Here is a 19,231-nt window from a genome sequence, read left to right on the forward strand (position 1 = left end):
AAATAAATGGAAAGTGAAATAAGTGGGACAGATCTGACTGTTATTTTTCCAAGTTCGACAACATATTGTCCACATCTTTCACCTGTGGATATTAAAAAAGCACATCTGGGGGGTCGGGCGGTGGCGCAGTGGGTTAAGCGCATGTGGCGCAAAGCGCAGGGACCGGCGTAAGGATCCCGGTTCGAGTCCCCGGCTCCCCACCTGCAGGGGAGTCGCTTCACAGGCGGTGAAGCAGGTCTGCAGGTGTCTATCTTTCTCTCCCCTACTCTGTCTTCCCCTCCTCTCTCCATTTCTCTCTGTCCAATCCAACAACGAATTGCATCAACAAGGGCAATAATAATAACCACAACTAAGCTACAACAAGGGCAACAAAAGGGGGAGAAAATGGCCTCCAGGAGCGGTGGATTCATGGTGCAGGCACCGAGCCCAGCAATAACCCTGGAGGAGGGAAAAAAAAAAAAAGCACATCTGAGTCTGTGGATCTCAGCTAAGTCTTCAGAGAGTTGAATTAAAGATTCATTTTAAGACTTGTTGAGAGGAGGAGAGAGGGGACCAGAATATCACTCAACACACGAGATGCAGGGGTTAGACTTGGGACCTTGTGTGAAGAGTCCAAGGCTCTAGTCAGCATGCCACTCCATTTCTGGGCCTTTTATTTTTTTCTCCTAAAGCCTCTATTTCTGTTCTGTTGCTACAATATGTGGGGTAGCTAGTGATATTAGTCATAGATTTGGCAAACGCTAGAAGAAGAAGTCATAGATATCATAGGCAGTAATTTGTTGAACTTTAATTTAAATCAGTAGCCATAATGTCAGAAACAATTGCTAACAATGTTAAAATATAATCTCATGGAAACAATTTGGAGTTGTGCTCATTTCTTTCATACTTAGCCAAAAGCTAGCTACTGTGGCAAATAAAATTGTACTTAATTCCCTATTTGGAGAAAGTGAAACTTTTTGAGTCAAAATCAATAACAGCCCAAGGCTGTTATAATTGGTACTTGACTCATCATTTATTGGGGGAATAACTGATGTAGAGGAATAAAGAGAATTGAATACTGTGTAGGCAAGATTAGAGAGAAGGCAGTTCCCTGAGTTGGACCCTCTTCCAACTACCTCTTCAGAAGCAACATAAGCAGGGATGAGCAAAGAAAGCCAGGGCACTGTGGGTAGCCAGATAACTTAGTGACCAGTATTCAGGTACAATTGGTGTGGCCAGCAAGGCTGAATAGAGTAAGAAGAAGCAGATGATGTCCACAGGCCAGGTTTCATGCACAAGGGAGGAAACAGTTTGGTACTTAGTTGCTCACCTGACTGGGAATTGCTGGGGCTGGGAGCCTACACAATGAATCCACTGTCCTCAGCAGCCATTTTCCTCTTTTTAAATTATGATTGAGGCAGAGAAAAAAAGATGGAGAGAGAGTAACATCTACAGCCTGCTCCACAGCCTGTGAATCTTCTCCCAGGCAGTGGGGAAGGAAGGTTCAAGCCTGGCTCCTTGATCATAGTGACATGTGCACTTTACTGGTGTGCCACCTCCTGACCCCAGATTTCCTTTTAATGATCTACTTTATCCAGATGGTGCTCAGGTACTATCTTTTCCCTGGCTCTTTTCCTTCCTTTTTCTCTTTTTCCCACTCTTTTTTTTTCACACTTCATCCATTCATCCATTTCTCACTTCTATTTCACTTACTCTGAAGAGAGCAAGCTTGGCCTCTGAGCCTAGTACAGACTTGTTTTTAGCTTGAGAGATGCTTCAAAATTGTGTTCGGGGGACCATATAGCATTCATCATGAGATAAATTATAATCTTATGAAAATCAATATTCCAGATCCAGGCAATGACAAATCTGACTAAGTGCACACATTACAGTGAGCAAGGATCCAGGTTCAATCCCCTGTCCCCCACCTACAAGGGGAAAGCTTTGCAAGTGGTGAAGCAGGGCTACAAGTGTCTGTCTCTTCCCCTCCCTCCCTTTCCTCCCTCAATTTCTCTCTGTCACCTTCCAATAAAGTAAATAAAATATTTTATTTTATAAGTAAATAAACATGTAAATAAAATGTTTAAAGAGGAAAAATAAATCAGCATTCCTAAATCCTATTGAAATGTGGTAGGGAGACCTTTAGCTTCAGCTGACACCCCACAATCCCAAGTGCTACATGTACCAGAGTGGTGCTCTGGGTTGTCTCTTTCTCTCTTGCTCAAGTAAACTCTGTCATTTGTAGTAAGTACAATAAATATTTAAAAATCTTTGAGAGGACAGAGAAGGCTAGGAGAGAGTTCCCACGAAGGCTAAGGGGAAATGGAGTTTGTAGGGCCAGGCAGTGGTTCGCCTGGCTAATCACACACATTACAGAGTGCAAGGACATGGGTTCAAGCTCCTGGTATCCCCATCTGCAGGGGGGAAAGCTTCACAAGTGGTGTATCTCTGTCTCTTTACCCCTCTGTCTCTCTACCCCTTCTAAATTTCTCTATCCAATAGTAAATAAACATATTTTAAAAATTAGGGAAACAGAGGTGTCTCTTCTCACAGCATGCCAGTAAAAGCCATAGTGAGGGGTGCTGCCCTTTAAATAGCAGGATTTATAAGTACATATAAAGTGGGAGAAGTCCACACATGTCCCATAATGAGACTTCACTTTTACAAATGCTTTTTTTTTTTGGTGTCCAGATAAATCCCTTTTGTTAGTGAAATAACCAGTTGATTTTTGTTGAAGCCCTCACACTCACACCAGGGTTCATCCCAGACCCTTGCTAAGAGCAAATCCAGCTATTTCTTCTTAACAGATTCTGGCAAGAAAGTGACCCAGAGTCAGGATGAGCAATTGGAGCCTTTCCCAACCTAGGAGGTCTGTCAATTACCACAGTGTGAGCATTGCAGGGCAAAGGATGGACATTCCCAAGTAAGTGAGAAAGGAGCAGATGAACCATTTCAGTTATGCAGACACCTCACAACCCCAAGAAATTCATCTCCCAAGGCAGCATTTCCCCAGCACAGGGCCCTGAGAAATGGGCTTGGTAGCTACTGGGTAAAATACCTCAGCCTTCAGAATATCCCAGGGGTACCTGGGGAGCCTGAAGCTCCTGGGATAGTGACCCCTGACCATCTCTCTACCAATGCCTTAGTCAGCCTCACAAGTGAGTGTTTTTATAATTGTTCCACGATGTGAAAAAAGACAGACTTTCAAATAACCTGCAATTGTGTACAGGTGAAAGAAGGTTAGAGAAGACTTTAGCTGAAAGAAAATATTTCAGAACAGAAGTAGGGGCAGGATGTGTTCTTGTAATGATGATTTTCCACCTGTGGAGCTGGAGCTGGGAAAGAACACACACACACACACACACACACACACACACACACACACACACATACACACACACTCATTTATGTAACAACAAAAAGGAAGGGCATCATGTCACAATAGGAATAGACCTCTGGAAACTGATGGTAAGGGACATATTCAGACAGGGAAAGACAACACTAAAAGTAATTGCATAATGTAATGTGTGAACATTTTTCCACACTATAGGACTGTTGATCTCCTGGAGGCTACCACTTTCTTTGATACACTTTCTGTACCAGATACATCCTAGAGTTGGAGAATAAATGCTTTTGGTTCCACCAGATACACCAACACTTCAAGTATATTCACATACCTTTGGTAATGGGTTAATGTAGTGCTAGAAAGAGAAAAATCCGAATAGAGGCTGGGTGGTGGCACACATGTGAGAGCACACACATGTTACATTGCACAAGGACCCAGGTTCCAGCACTTGTCCTCATATGCAGGGGGAAAGCTTTAAAAGTGATGAAGCAGTGCTGCAGATGTCTTTCTGTTTTTCTCCCTCTCTACTTTCCCATTCCCTCAACATTTCTGACTGTTTCTATTAAATAAATAAATAAATAAATAAAGATATTTTTATGGAGAAAGACAGAGAGCCCAGTTAAAGAATGTCAGTTAGCAGAGATGCTTTTCTAGTTCCTCCTGAGATCTGAAATTTATGAATTTTCTTTTCAATCACACTTGCCCGTATCATTTTTGGAATCTGCATAAGAGTACTAACAGGTTTTTTTAGTGTCTTTATTGGGGGATTAATGGTTTAAAGTTGACAGCTAAACACAATACTTTGTATATGCATGTTTCCCAGTTTTCCACATTACAATTCAAGTCCCACTAGGTCCTCCTCTGCCCATGTTCCAGGACCTGGACTCTCCTCACCCATCCCAGAGTCTTTTACTTTGCTGCAATACACCAACTCCAGTCCAAGCTCTGTTAGTGGTTCCCCTTTTGATTTTGTTTTTCAACTTCTGTCTGTAAGCTAGATCATCACATATTCATCCTTGTCTTTCTGACATATCTCACTTAATATTATTCCTTCAAGCTTCATCCAAGATGGGGTGAAGAAGGTGAATTCACCATTTTTGATAGTTGAGTAGTATTCCATTGTGTATATAGACCACAACTTACTCAGCTACTCATCTCTAACAGATCTTTCCACTTGCTTACTGCACTTACTGATTCACTGTACAGCACTGTGCACTTTTACCTTAAGGTGTATATTTTCCCATAACTTATGGCTACATGTATATATTCTTACCTTTAGGTTACTGATTATTAAAACTTTGTTCTTCTTTATATCTTAATGATTTTCAGCCACCAAGTTGCAGTTTCTACCATGATGCCAACTGGACTTCCCCTGGCAGGTGACCTCGCCAATGTGTTCTGGATCCCCACCTCTCTAGAGCCCTGCCCCACTAGGGAAAGATAGAAACAGGCTGGGAGTATGGCTTGACTTGTCAATGTCCAAGTCCAGTAGAGAATAAATTACAGAAACCAGATCTTCTACCTTCTGCATTCTAGAATGATCCTGGGTCCATGCTCCCAGAGCGGGTAATGAATAGGAAAGCTTTCAATGGAGGAGTTGGGATAAAGAACTCTGGCGGTGGGAATTGTGTGGAATTGTACCTCTCTTATACAATGGACTTGTCATTCAGAATTAAATAAATAAGAATAAGACTAATACAAAGAAGTGGTCTGAGAGGTGGAGCAGTTGATGTGGCATTGGACTCTTAAGCAAGATGTCCCTACTTAGATCAGCAGCAGCACATGTACCAGAGTGATGTCTGTATTTTTGCTCTATCTTTTCTTATTTTTCTCATTAATAAATAAATAAAATCTTTTAAAAAGAATACTATCATAGTCAAGAGAACCAGTGTAATGGTTATGCATGAGGTTCTAAAGTATTAGATTCAATTAATACCCATACCACCATAAGCCAGAGCTAAGAAATGCTCTGGGAAAGAAGAAAAAAAGTAAGAAAGAGAGAAAGAAAGAGAGGTAGAAAGAAAGAAAAAGGATATAACTAGAAATTTTCTATATATTCAGTTAAATACTGTTACAGAAAACACTTTGCATGCCTTGTCAGATTTGTCCCTGTGGTTGCAGGTCTAGGATCTTCAGACTTCTATGATACATGTGCTAGAACATGGTAGTTCAAGTAGAGCCATTCCATAGTCCCTGATCTGTCTTTCCCTGCCCATATATGTCTTACACCTTATGGTCCTAATGGGAATAAGCACACAGGTAAGCAGAACCGCAGACATCATATCAAATTGCCATGCCATGCCATGCCGTGCCATGCCATGCCATGCCATTAGCCATCCACTGGCCATCACAATGGCCAATGTGAGGAGATGCACATACTGATACAGGAGAAGAGACACCTGTTCAGGTCCCTGAAGCAAATAGTAGTTCCTTTGAGTGATGCATTTGGAGATTCTGGGTTATTGTACAAGTTCTAGAAGGAGCAGCACAGGGTTCAGGTCATTGTATTCTTCAACTCCACGTACTCTTAATCCCATAGACTCTAAAATGCAGGACTTCTACAGCCCTTGTCTGTAGACAGTATTGCAATAAAGTGCTGGTGTGTTCTGGTTACTTGCCACCAAGAGAAGTCATGATGCTTTGTAGCCCATAGGTATCCTCTCTCACTGAATACAGGTCCCACCTTCCTCACTGCAGGGCCTCTGCCACAAGAGAAGATGGCACATCTCTCAAAAGTCACTTTCCATCCATAACTTTCCCCACCACTGGCTCTGAGTTGTGTTGGTATCTTGGTAATAGGCATAAAACAACAGTGAGGAATAGGAGGAGGAGGACTGCTTATGGCCCAGCAGATCCAGATACAAATCTCATTCTACCAATCCAAAGATCTGGGCCATACTGTTCCAGTAATCTTGAGAAATATTAGAATTTCAATTTTATGCTATATAATAGGAGGAAATCACACAATTTAATAAAAATAATATTTACTATACATTATATATTTAAATATATTATGTTATATTTTGTTACCTATAACACATATGTAACATAATTATATAAATTATATAGATATATATAGTAGCATTTATATAAGTTTCAATACCTTAAGTAGTGTATATATGAGGCATTGAAGCACACTGAAATCACATTGATAATGTTGCTGACCAGCCAGCCAGCCAGCCGGCTGCGCCCAGACAACCCCGCACACCACAGCCCCGCAGCCCCACAGCCCGCAGGAGGCCGCCGCCAGCACACAGGAGCCCGATGCCAGCATGCAGGAGCCCAATGCCAGCACACAGGCAAGCTCAGACCTACAGGGATACAGAGGTTACACAGGCTCCTGTGCTGAATATGGGCCTCAGAGAAGATCAATGGGGTTTACAGTTAACAATATTTATATACTTTCCCCCATATTTGGGAGCTACTCTCTTCCCTGATCCAGCTTTATAGTCCTTTTTCCAACTATGACACCATCTTCCCAGACAATACCTTGGGTCTACCTGTTAGGCTCAGGCAAAAACTTGTCATGGGCCTTTTGAATATACCGAAAACAAACCTACCAGATTTTTCCAATATGGAGAAGCCTGGATCTCATCTGCAATACCCTTACTTTTAGGTGCATGATTAAGTAAACTTTTTTTTTACCATAAAACTGCTCAGCTATGACTTTATGGTGGTGTGGGAGATTGAACTTGTGACTTCAGAGCCTCAGATGTGAAAGTCTCTTTGCATAATCAAAATGCTAAAATGCTATTTACCTGCACCCTTTATATCTTAATTTTGTAGCCAGCAGGTGCCATATGCTAACATGATGCCAACCTGACATCTCTGAGCTGATGACCCCACCAATGTGTCCTGGAAGCCTGCCTCCTTAAATCCCTTCCCCACTATAGAAAGAGGAAGAGAGGCTGGGAGAATGGACCAACCTGCCAACGACCATGTTTAGTGGACAAGCAATTACAGAAGCCAGACCTTCCACATTCTGCACCCCATAATGATCCTGGGTCCATATTTCCAGAGGAATTTTAAAAAAATAGGAAAGCTTTCAGGGGACAACTTCGGTTGCATCAAGTGGACTCATCCTATGAAGGGTATTAACTGTTGCCTTGTCTAGTCTTCATTTCAACTTTCTGTGACTTGTCTGTATATGAAGCATTCTATTTACGCCAGGTTTTAAAAAGACAATTGCGTGAAAGGGTGGATTCCTATAAAACCGCATAGTAGACCAGGACTGACAACCTCTTGGGTTTTAAAGAAGCATGAAATTATATACAACTTGAGTATTTTTGATATAACTTAGCAGAGGTATTGGAAACAACTATCTTTGAGTTTGTCTCCTTAAATAAGCCATGCTTTAAAACAATTGTTTGTCAAATATTACAACAGTATCTATTATTATTTTTAATGGGTGATTTAATAGTGGGCTTACAAATATCTAGTGAAGAACAATTAACAGTGATTAGCTGATCTGTTGCTCCTTCAGAGACGAGCACACAGTTACAAAAATATTTCTCACTGTAATAACGTACTTGAGTGCTTTTCACCAAAAGATACTAGATGGAGCAAGTTAGGGAGTACTGAAACCTTTAAAAGGGCAGAAGAGCAGAAACAGAAGACCTAATGAGGCCTACCAGTTAAATTAAAACTTTCTTTTTTTAATTTTTTTTTTCCAGGGGTATTTCTGGGGCTCACTCAGTGCCTGTACCATGAATTCACCACTCCTGGAGGCCATTTTTTCCCTTGTTGTTGCCCTTGTTGTAGCCTCATTGTGGTTATTGTTATTGTTGATGCAATTAGTTATTGGATAGGACAGAGAAAAATGGGGAGAGGAGGGGAAGACAGAAGGGGAGAAAAAGATAGATACCTGCAGACCTGTTTCTCTGCCTGTAGAGCAACTTTCCTAAATGTGGGGTGCCTGGGGCTTCAACCAGATCCTTATGCTGGCCCTTATGCTGTGCGCCACATGCACTTAACCACTGTGCTACCGCCTGACCCCCTTCATTTGCTTTTGATGAGAAAGCTGCTGCTTTTAAATCAGATCTATACTGACTCTACCTTATGACACTTACCTGCCTAAAGTCTGGAGGGGGGGCACAGGAGAGCAGAGCTGTAGCCACATGGCTTTGCAGGAGGCAGTTTATACTGCAGCAGATAAAAGAAAGTTGGAAACCACAGAAAGCTCTTCTTCAATCAAAGAAGCCCTTAGTCGCAATGACAGGATATATTCAGGTTTTTTTTTTTTTACTATTTATTTATTTCCTTTTGTTGCACTTGTTTTATTGTGGTTGCTATTGATGGATAAGACAGAGAGAAACAAGGAAAGCAGGTGGAGACTGAGCGGGAGAGAAAGACAGATACCTGCAGACCTGCTTCAGCTCTTGTGAAGTCACTCCCCTGCAGGTGGGGAGCCAGCAGCTCCAACCTTACACTGGTCCTTGCACTTCGTGCCATGTGCATTTAACCCATTGCACTACTACCTTTTGACTACCCTTTTCAGGTATTTTATAACCCTGGCCTTGGGGACAGCCATAAACAGATATCCAATTGTCTCCAGTTTTCTGGAGCTGTGAAATAGTCTAGTTAAAATTGAGCATGATATAGTAGTGGGCTATTGCTATGCATGGGTTCACTACACACACACACACACACACACACACACACACCCCATACACACACACACACACACACACACACACACACACACACACACACACAAATACAGTCTGAATGAGAAAGGAAGAGCACACCAGTGACAGTGAGTTTGCCGACTTGGTTAGAGTACCATGTCTGTTTTATGGAAGTGGATGTGGAAAGAAGGATCAAAACTCAAAGGTGGTGATAACTGAAGACATTACCTCAGGTTATGGTAATGGCCCCTTAGAAAGCTTAGCTAGAGGGAGTTGGGAGGTAGTGCTGAGGGTTAAGGGCAAGTGGCTACAAAACACAAGGACCGGCATAAGGATCCTGGTTTGACTCTTCTGCCCCCCCACCTGCAGGGGAGTTGCTTCACAAGAGGTAAAGCAGGGGAGTTGGGCTGTAGCGCAGCAGGTTAAGCGCAGGTGGCGCAAAGCACAAGGACCGGCATAAGGATCCTGGTTCGAACCCCGGCTCCCCACCTGCAGGGGAGTCGCTTCACAGGCGGTGAAGCAGGTCTGCAGGTGTTTATCTTTCTCTCCTCCTCTCTGTCTTCCCCTCCTCTCTCCATTTCTCTCTGTCCTATCCAACAATGACAACAATAATAACTACAACAATAAAACAACAAGGGCAACAAAAGGGAATAAATAAATAAAATAAATATAAAAAATAAAAATAAATAAATAAATAAAAAAGAGGTAAAGCAGGTCTGCAGGTGTCTATCTTTCGCTCAAAGCAGTTTCTTGGTATTATTAAACTCTAAAAAACTGTACAATTTCTTCACTCTGATAAATATGTATTTTACTAGGAAACCGCAAAGTCTTTGTGACACACTCCTCTTCCCTCAGGAGTGTTGGTAGTAAAAGGAAAATGCTGTTTAAAAAGATGTGTTCCACAAGGTTATATGCTTCCAATATTTAGAATGTACCTAACTTCTGCTTATCTGGTTATATGTGCTGCTCACTGACTCAACTTGTCCTTACGACTGACTTCCTGAACACAACTCTTCATAACCAATGTACTGGTAGTGCTGACACAGGACTCCCTTCTGCCCAGGACACAGAGGCATAGTTATTTTTATTGTGTCCAGTGAAAGACCAGGGCATATCTATTCTGTGTGTCAATATAATATACTTAATTAATACTCCTTTAAAATCTGTAGTCAAAGTGCCTATTATTCAATAACTTGGACAACTGAGAAACTATGACTTCCATGTTTTCTAAAATCAATATTATATACTTACTTTTTTTCCACCAGTGTCTGCAACAATCAACCACTCCAAGTAGACTATTTTCTCTCTCTTTTTTTTCATACAGAGGATGGAATATAGAAAGGGGGAGAGAGACAGAGAGAGTGAGAGAGAGACAGAAAGAGAGGGGGAGAGAGGGAGGAGAAACACCACAGCACTACTTTACCACTCATGGAGTTTCCCCTCTGCATGGTGCTCCTATGAATACTTAACATGGCAAAGTTTGTGCTCTACTAAGTGAGCTATCTCCTAGTCATCACCTCAATATGTTGTTTTAAATAACAAAAGCATTAAGGCATCTCTGCACCTTATGTGCATTTCATGAAAGATACTCTGTTAAGAGCAATAACAGATCCTCTAACAATAAAAAGAAAAGCCCCATTATAATCCTTTACTTTCAAAACTGGTCAGGTTCTAGGTACCTGGAATACAATGTATTTAAATTCTGCAAAGCACTTTTTTATAGGATAGGACAGAGTAATTTTTTAAATTATTTATTTATTTTTCCCTTTGTCGACATTGTTGGTTTTTATTATTGTTGTTATTGATGTCATCGTTGTTAAGATAGGACAGACAGAAATGGAGAGAGAAGGGGAAGACAGAGAGGGGGAAGAGAAAAAGAGACACCTGCAGACCTGCTTCACCACTTGTGAAGCGACTCCTCTCCAGGTGGGGAGCCAGGGGCTCGAACTGGGATTCTTATGCCAGTCCTTGCACTTTGAGCCACATATGCTTAACACGCTGCGCTACCACCCAACTCCCTTTTTTATCTTTATTGATTTATTTATTGGATAGATACAGCCAGAAATCAAGAGGGTGATAGAGAGGGAGCGAAACAGAGAGATACCTGCAGCCCTGCTTCACCACTTGTGAAACTTTCCCCCTGCAGGTGGGGACCGGGCTCGAACCTGGGTCCTTGCACATTGTGACATGTGCACTCAACCAGGTGTGCCACCATCTAGTCCCAGGACAGAGTGAAATTGAGAGAGGAAGGGAAGATAGGGGAAGAGAAAGAGATGACTGCAGACCTTCACTACCTGTGAAGCAACTCCTCTGTAGGTAGGGAGCTGGGGCTTGAACTGGGATACTTTCACAGGTCCTTGCACTTCGTACTATGTATGCTTAACCGGAAGCACTACTGCCAGCCCCCCCAAAGGACTTTTTCTATTGAGTATTATTATTAATTGCTATTATTTATTTTGTTACTTATACCATTTAAAAAAACCTAACAACAGAGAGATACAGGATATATATGTCAAAGGGGAGAAATACCAAAGTAATCTGAATTCTATAGAAGGGTTTTACATGTTAAATTTCATTTCCACCACAAGTAACCTATAACATTCAGAAATACTGGAAAGTAGAATACATGTTTATTTTTGTCTCAAACAGTACCACTTAGGATAATTATACTATAAGTGCAAATTCTTGCAAAGAAGGAGGAATAAATGATTAAGAGTTTGAATCAATGACTTAGAATGCTGAACTGAGAACCTTTATTTCATCTGCTTGGTTACTGGACATAGTACTCATTTTGCTCACTCAAGTTACCTTTTAGTCTCAAGTGCAATACACAAGTTTGACATGACAAGTGACATAGATGACATCTGTGGTTTATATGAACTCTTAACCAAGAACAGAGAAACATGGAGGAAAGAGTTACTAAAGGGAACTGAGTGATTTGCATGTATAAAGTGCAGTTCCCTTGAACAACTTTTACTGAGAAGAACCCTCAGGTCTGCTGAACTACTGACAGAGGATAAATCGACTCTAAATGTTGGTGGAGAAGATAGTGTCTTTGGTGCATGTAGTTCCTGTTCCTGTCCCTGCAGGCCTGCAAGGCCCTACCTCTCAGTCCAAATGTACCCACATACACCATACACCCTGAATCCCACTAGCCATAATGCCAGATGTGGGGTACAAAATAATTCTCATTTGTTCTCTTGCAGGCAATGAAAAAGTCACCCCATCTAAAGGAAATGGTTCACAATCTACAATGACTATTAGAGCCAAAATCTCTGAGTCACAGCTGCCTGCACAAGGCAATTGGCTACTGGAAAATTCTGATTAATGACATTTTTTGAAAACCCAGAGTAACAACTTGACCTGCCAAATATTAGCATGTTTTTTTATCATTTTACCTTTTTTTTTTTTTTGCCTTGGTTAACTATCACCTTCTTTCACCAGAGAAATAAAGCAGGTAAACTGAAAATTGTGCTGTAATGCAACTCAACCTCAAATCTAAATGAGTCACTCCCAGGGGTGAAAGTGGAGCTAAAAGGGGGTCTGTTGCTAACTGGGCTTTGGAATCTCTGAATGTGCCACAGGGACACTCTCCAATTGTCTCCTTGCTGAGAAGTCTTCAAGTCTTAGGAGACTAAAGTCTTCAAGTCTTAGGAGACTAAAGTCCCTGAGTGTCAATAAGAAGCACAGGCCTACCCGCCCACAAATTGATGACTGGGTGAGAACAGAGAAGTCCACAGCCAGCAACCCCTTCCACCCCAGTTCAGTGGCAGGTGAGGTGCCCCCCCCCCTGCACTCCAGCCAAAGGTGATGGAGAGGCAACAGTGCTTCAATCTCCCTAACAAAGCCCCTGCAGAATCAATCAACACTGAAGACGGTTCTGCTGGCAATGGCCATATTTGAATCCATACAAGAGTGCCACAGCTGATAAATCATGGATTCCGAATCCCAAGACGTTCACCGAGAGTGACAGGCTGGTGGGGTCCCCCAGCCAGTAGGAGCCCAGAGTTTCCTGGGCCAGTGCAGGCAGGTCCCCTCTGCTAGCCACCTCGCCCAAGCTCGCCACCCCCTCCCCACCTCTTGCAACTCTTCTCTCCTTTAGGCTCCCCAAGTCTAATTCGTCCCAACACCCTGGGCGCATCGCAGGGATGGGTGGTGGGGGTGGGGCGAGGTGGTGGGCAGCGGCCCCCCTACACACACACCCCAGCCAACCCACCTGGCCGCACCTGCCACCCCCTAGCCAAGGCGCACAGGGCTGTGCTCATCACATCATTATTTCTCCCCCAAGAGAGGGAAGGGGCGCTAGCAGCAACAGCTGCTGCCAGGGGAGGCTTGGTTACAAAATCCTTGTCCAGATAGCACCTCACTTAGCAACCTCCCCTAAAAAAGCCCGCGCCATTGCTCAAACTTGGAAAGCAGGGCGTTGGCCACCCCCTGCCAGCGCACGCCTTCCCCCCACCCCAGTCGCAGCAGTTGAGGCCACCCTGCACCAGCGACCCCACACCTCTCCTTTCCCGCGGGTCCCAGAGAGCGTCACCACACGGAATTGACCAAGGAGGTTGGGGGTGTGGGTGCAATGTGCCGCCTGCCCCACCACCACCACGGTGGTTGCCCCTCGGGTGCAGGAAACCGAGTCCCAGTCAGCATGTAGCCCTCTGGCTGATCAGCCCCTCCATGGGTCTCCTGGCTACTGGGCTCACAGGGCCAAGGAAGGACCTTCGCACCTCCGCAGCGCCCCACTCGGTGCCCGCCTTGCACCCCAGAGCCCGGGACCCAGGGACCCGCCACGGTGCAGGACGCGAGTGCTGCCTCCGGGCACTCAGTGCCGCCTGGGCGCGGGGCCACGCTGCCAACTCGGGGTCCCACACACAGGTGCTGGGGGGCCTCGCTCTGGCTCGGGAGCAGCGACCTATGCGCTCTCGCCCCCACGCAGTTTCCCGCAGGGTCCCCCGCCCACACCCGCGCGCTCAGCAGGGACCCTACCCCGCCACCTGCCACCCCCCCACCCCCGACGGCTCCTGCGCCCAACCCGACCAGGCCTCACAGTTGCACCTTCCTCAGAGCAGACATCCTCCAGTGCTCCAGGCTCCGCAGGTGCCCGGCCACATGGCAAGAGGACCCCTATGCGGGCATCGTAGTCCCGTTGCCTTCGAGACTCGAGGCTCCGTTGGTCAGTTAGTCAGGGTTCCTGTTGGTCCAGCGCTGCCGCGCCACTGCTGCCTAGCTCTGTGACCTCGCTCCAGCCTGGTTTTGGTCTGTGCCAGCGGCTGGCGCCTGCACACTCAGTGCCCAGGGAGGCACCTGCGCACTGGGGGGTGGGGGGGTGTGCGTGCTCCACCAAAGGGGCCAGCCCCCTGCACGCCTGGGGGGGCGCTCAGCCCCTGATGCCTCACACCTCGCGCCCCAGCCCAGGCCCCTGGCCTGCCCTCCTATACCCTACCCCCGAGTCCCTCCAAACAGACAACTGTTTCGCAGGGACACGCAGGTCAAGCGGGGAAATGGGGACCGCAGAGGGCCCAGGGCGCATGTCCTTCCAGGGCTGAGGCCTCCACCGCGGTGCGCTCAAGCCCAGCCCTGGGCGCTGCAAAGTACCCTGCAGGACCACGCAGACCCGCGCAGGAAGGCCCGCTGGGGACACAAAGCTCCAGTGCGCGAAGCTCCTGTGCCCACAGAAGTCTTCACAGTGGCTGCTCTGCTCTGTGCACCAGAGAGAGAGAGAAAGAAAGAAAGAACAGAGGGAGTAAGGAAGAGAGGGAAGGCATGAGAGTGAGAGTGTGTATGCATGCCTGGAGAGTACAGTGATCAAATTGGAGTTGGTGACCCATAGTTGAACTCAACATCTGGAAGTATCTCTTTGAGATACAAGATAAAGCCATTCTCATTACTTCCTAGACATGTTCTATGCCCTCAATTTAAAACATGGGCATTTCAACAGGCCAATAAAAATAAAATACCATGATGTGGAGTGTGGTTCAAAAAGAGGAGAGATATAGACAGACATACAGATAGAGAGACACAGAAAGAGGAAGGAAACCTGGAGAAATATGAAAGTATTCTATAAATTTCCAAAAAAGATGATGCTAAGCAACTGCTCTCAACCCCTGTCCCCTAAACCTGTAGCCTGGAAGGCACTGTCCAGTACAGCTTTGGGGGTGTAAGGGGGCTATGCTCACAGAGGAATGAGTGCACTTTCCATGTAAACATGTTGAGCTCCTCTCATGAGCTGAACAAGAAAAAGGAAGAGACACATGCCACAGAGCTGGTGGTCAGGCCTTCAAGTGAGCTGACCTTCTGTGGAAGGTTTCTGAATGTCAGAGCCTGGGCAGCAACACTCCCTGGAAGCTCTTCTGCCTGAATAGCAGCAGTGCTTTGTCCCAAAGCCCATAACAACTCAGGGGCTCCCCTGCCTATGGGGAGGTCTCCAGGGGCAGACATGAGCGAGGTATAGAGGTACATTTTATATCCCTGCTTCCAGCAGCAGCCTTCAGTTGTGCCGCACATCTTGTGCCGTCATTACCCGTCAATGGACATCAAATATGCACCGGTCACATCCAACAAAGCTGATGCTTCAAGTTTCCCATCAATTCCACTCTTTAGAGACTGGGTCTAATGATCATTCTTTTCTTCAGAAATGACGTGTTCCCTAGGGAAGCCACTTTCAAAAGATGTCAGTTAATGTGTATTTATTTGAATGTCACCTGCATCATAAAGCAAACCCTCCACACTGGATAGAAGGTTTCTGGAATAACAGAATACCTGCCCTCTGGAGGATACGTCCCTACAAGACCTGAGTGAGGCGCATGGTAGGCAGAAGGCTCAGGATCACATCCATCCCTGTGAGAGAGTTGGTGGGCTCTCTTCCTGTTCCTGTGGCTCACTCCTTTCCAAAGGGCCAGGGCTTGGGGGTGACCCTTGTGTATCCCTCAGTAAAGGACCTCTCTTCCTATCTGGTCCTCAGCTGAGCGATATCTCAGCATCTCTCATTTTTGAGGCTCATATGTGTTCAACCAGATGACCCTCAGGGCTCTTTCAAGTCCTGTATTCTGTGTCCCTGTGATTTCCAGATCAGGTCACAGGTGTTTGGGTTATGAGGGACCAGATGTTCAGACCCTCCTGTACTCCAGTGATCATTCAAGGGGAGTCGAGATCATGTTCATGTTTTCCACTCTCATATATTCTACCATCCTTTGCATACCAGATAAGCACTATTGCTGTGCCTGACCCCTCCATCTCTCTCTCCCTCTCTCTCTCTCTCTTTCTGTGTCTGTCTCTCTAGATACACACAGTGCAGTATTCACAGTTGAGGCCTGTCTCAGGCTATAGGGTGGTGGTGACTTTTCATGTTAACTAGTTCAGTCTGTCCTTAGTACATTCATCTGCTACATCACTTCTCTCAGAGGATGTTGAAGTGCAGTAACTAGTTGTGATTAGATCTTTTCCCTAAGAAAGCATGAGATGTGTCTGTTAAAACCTCCTCTGAGAGGAGCAGATAAGGAGTGCCTTCACCCAGAGGTGAGACCACCCTGTAGACAAAGAGAAGGGACCGACATCTAAATGTGGCACTTTGTCATGTTGACACATATTATGTTTAGTTCTGAGTATGTGTCAGTGCTGTCTGGGTGCTGAGAAAATGCACAGAATCCTGCTGTCAGAAACATGAGCCCATGGGGCTAGGAAGCGTTAGATGTGAGTTTTATACAGTGTCTGAGATTGTGAGGGTAGTAACTAGAAAGATAAACAATTCCTTCTGCTCACATTAGTCCAGCAAGTTTTCCTGAGAGGGGAGGGGCATTTTCAAGTGTGGGTAAAAGGGTGAACAGATAGGGAAGAAGGCAGTGTGTGGACACAAGGACAGAAGAGGGCCTTCAAATCTGAAGACATGTGTAATGGGTAGTTTCGTGTCATTTGCATAGCCCATGGGGCTTTCAGATGAGAGAGCCCTCTGTGTCCTCTGTGTGTCAGAGGCTAAGGAAGCTCTGAGCCTTGCACTCATCCCACAGAGGCCATGACAGTGATACCTGGACCAAGCAAAGGGCACCTGTCCTATGAAAATAAAATCTGTATATTCAGGACTTCTGAATTTAGCCTGTGATAAAGCAATGAAACAGCCATTGTCAGAAAGCAAGATACAGACATCCTGGTGACCATGGTGACTAGGTTATTATTGGCAGGGGCTATGATGGGCTGGGGACTGCTTCCATGGGGAGCTGGACTCGGGGCTTATGTGATGGGACATGAGGTCATCACGGCTACATGGCTGCATGTGAGTGCTCTGACCCCCACATGCAGCCCTACCACCAGTAACAAAGAATTCCAGGACTTTAAGGGAATCATCATCCTTCAAATCAAAGTGCCGTGGTTGGCATTAAAGCTGCAGAGCACACGGAATCTCAATGAATCTGCAGGAGCCTGGAAAAACCACGGGGCTTGGAGCTTGAGGACTTGGCCTTTTGTAGTAATGTCCTGATTCATGTTCGCTTGTCTTAAATATCTTAGTTCTGTTTTAGTTTGTCTTGTGGGAACTCCCATCTGTCTTTGGTCTTGGTAATTTTCCAGGGCTTGTAGTTGAATGCCAGCAAGGACGCTCCCAGATAAAAAAAACAAAGAAATCACTCTGCATGTGCTTCGAGATAGGCTTTACCAGAAGATTATAAAGACGTGTCGACAGCAAAATACCAGAAGAATGCAGGTAAATAAAAGAAATAATAAATAAAAATAAAAGAAATAAAATAAAAGAAAATAAATAAAAGAAAAAAAGAAAGGTGGGGGTCAGGTGGTAGTGCAGGAGGTTGAGTGCAGGTGATGCAAATCACAAGGATTGGTGCAAGGAACCTGGGTTGAGTTCCTGGATCCCCACCTGCAGGTTGTCTCTTCATAAGTGGTGAATCAGGTTTGTAGATGTCTTATCTTTCTCTCACCCTCTATCTTCCCCTCCTCTCTCGATTTCTGTCTGTCCTATCCACAATGACATCAATAACAATAATAATCACCATAATAATGATAAAACAACAAGTGCAACAAAATGGAATGGAAAAAATGATTTATTTATTAATGAGAAGGTGTGAGGGAAGAACTAGAGTATCACTGTGACCTATGGAATGCCAGAGATTAAACTCAGAACTTCATGCTTGAGAGTCCAATGTCTTATTCACTGAACCACCTGTCAGGACACTGCAGATAAGATTTATTTAGTAGAATCACTTAACAACTGTTCGAAGAGTCATTCTGCACATGCCTTACATATGGGAGTCCCTCGGATTGATTCCTGGCACCACTGAACAGTAACACAGACATCACTGAACAGTAACACAGACACAGCCAAGTTCAGTGGATGGTAGATCTATGCTTAGGTCTCTATCTCAAAATCATAAGCATTGAACTGAGAGGTAGCTTATTGGTAAATTGCATACTGCACATGCATAAGGCCCCAAGATTGATCCCCAGCATACAGAAGTTCTGAGTGGTGCTCTATCCATAAAGATAAATAAACGAAGGGGTCCAGAGCTTGCTCCCCCAGTAGAGTGCACATCACATCACCATGCTTGCAGACCTGGTGTTGAGCCCTAACACAACATGGGAGCACCAGGCATGATGGCAGGTACTGTGATGTTTCTCACATGCTCTTTCTCCCACTTTTTCTATTTCATTTAAAAAAAATTTTAAAGTCAATTGTAATTTATAAATGTTAATATATTTATTTATTATTGGACAGAGACAGAGAAATATGGAGGGGAGGGGGAGATAGAACAGGAGAGAGACAGAGAACCACCTACATACAGCCTTGCTTTACCACTTGTGAAGCTTCCCCTACCCCCTGCAGCTTAGGACCAAGGGCTTGAACCTGGTTCCTTGTGCACTGTAATTTGTGTGCTTAACCAGATGCACCACTGCTGGTCCCCTGTATATTTTATTCATTTATTATTTCCTGGATAGAAATTGAGAGGGAACAGAAGATCTAGAAGGGGAGACAAAGAGAGACGCCTGCAGTGCTACCTCACCACTTGTGAAGCTTCTCCTCAGCTGGTTGTATCTTGGGCTTGAACCTTAGTCCTTGTGCATTGTAACATGTTCACTCCACTGGTTACACCACCTCCTGGACCCCATTTTTTCATTTTTAAATTTAAAAGGAGAAAACAACTGTTGACAACAGTAGAATTATGTAAGTATGAAACTCTGGTGTAAGTATGAAACTCTGGCGTACTAAAATACATCAATATATTCATCTTTTTTTAAAGGTCACTTTGTGAGTGCACATGTTATAGTGTGAGAGGACCAAGGT

This window comes from Erinaceus europaeus (genome assembly GCF_950295315.1).
Source record: "Erinaceus europaeus chromosome 6 unlocalized genomic scaffold, mEriEur2.1 SUPER_6_unloc_16, whole genome shotgun sequence".
Taxonomy (NCBI): Eukaryota; Metazoa; Chordata; class Mammalia; order Eulipotyphla; family Erinaceidae; genus Erinaceus; species Erinaceus europaeus.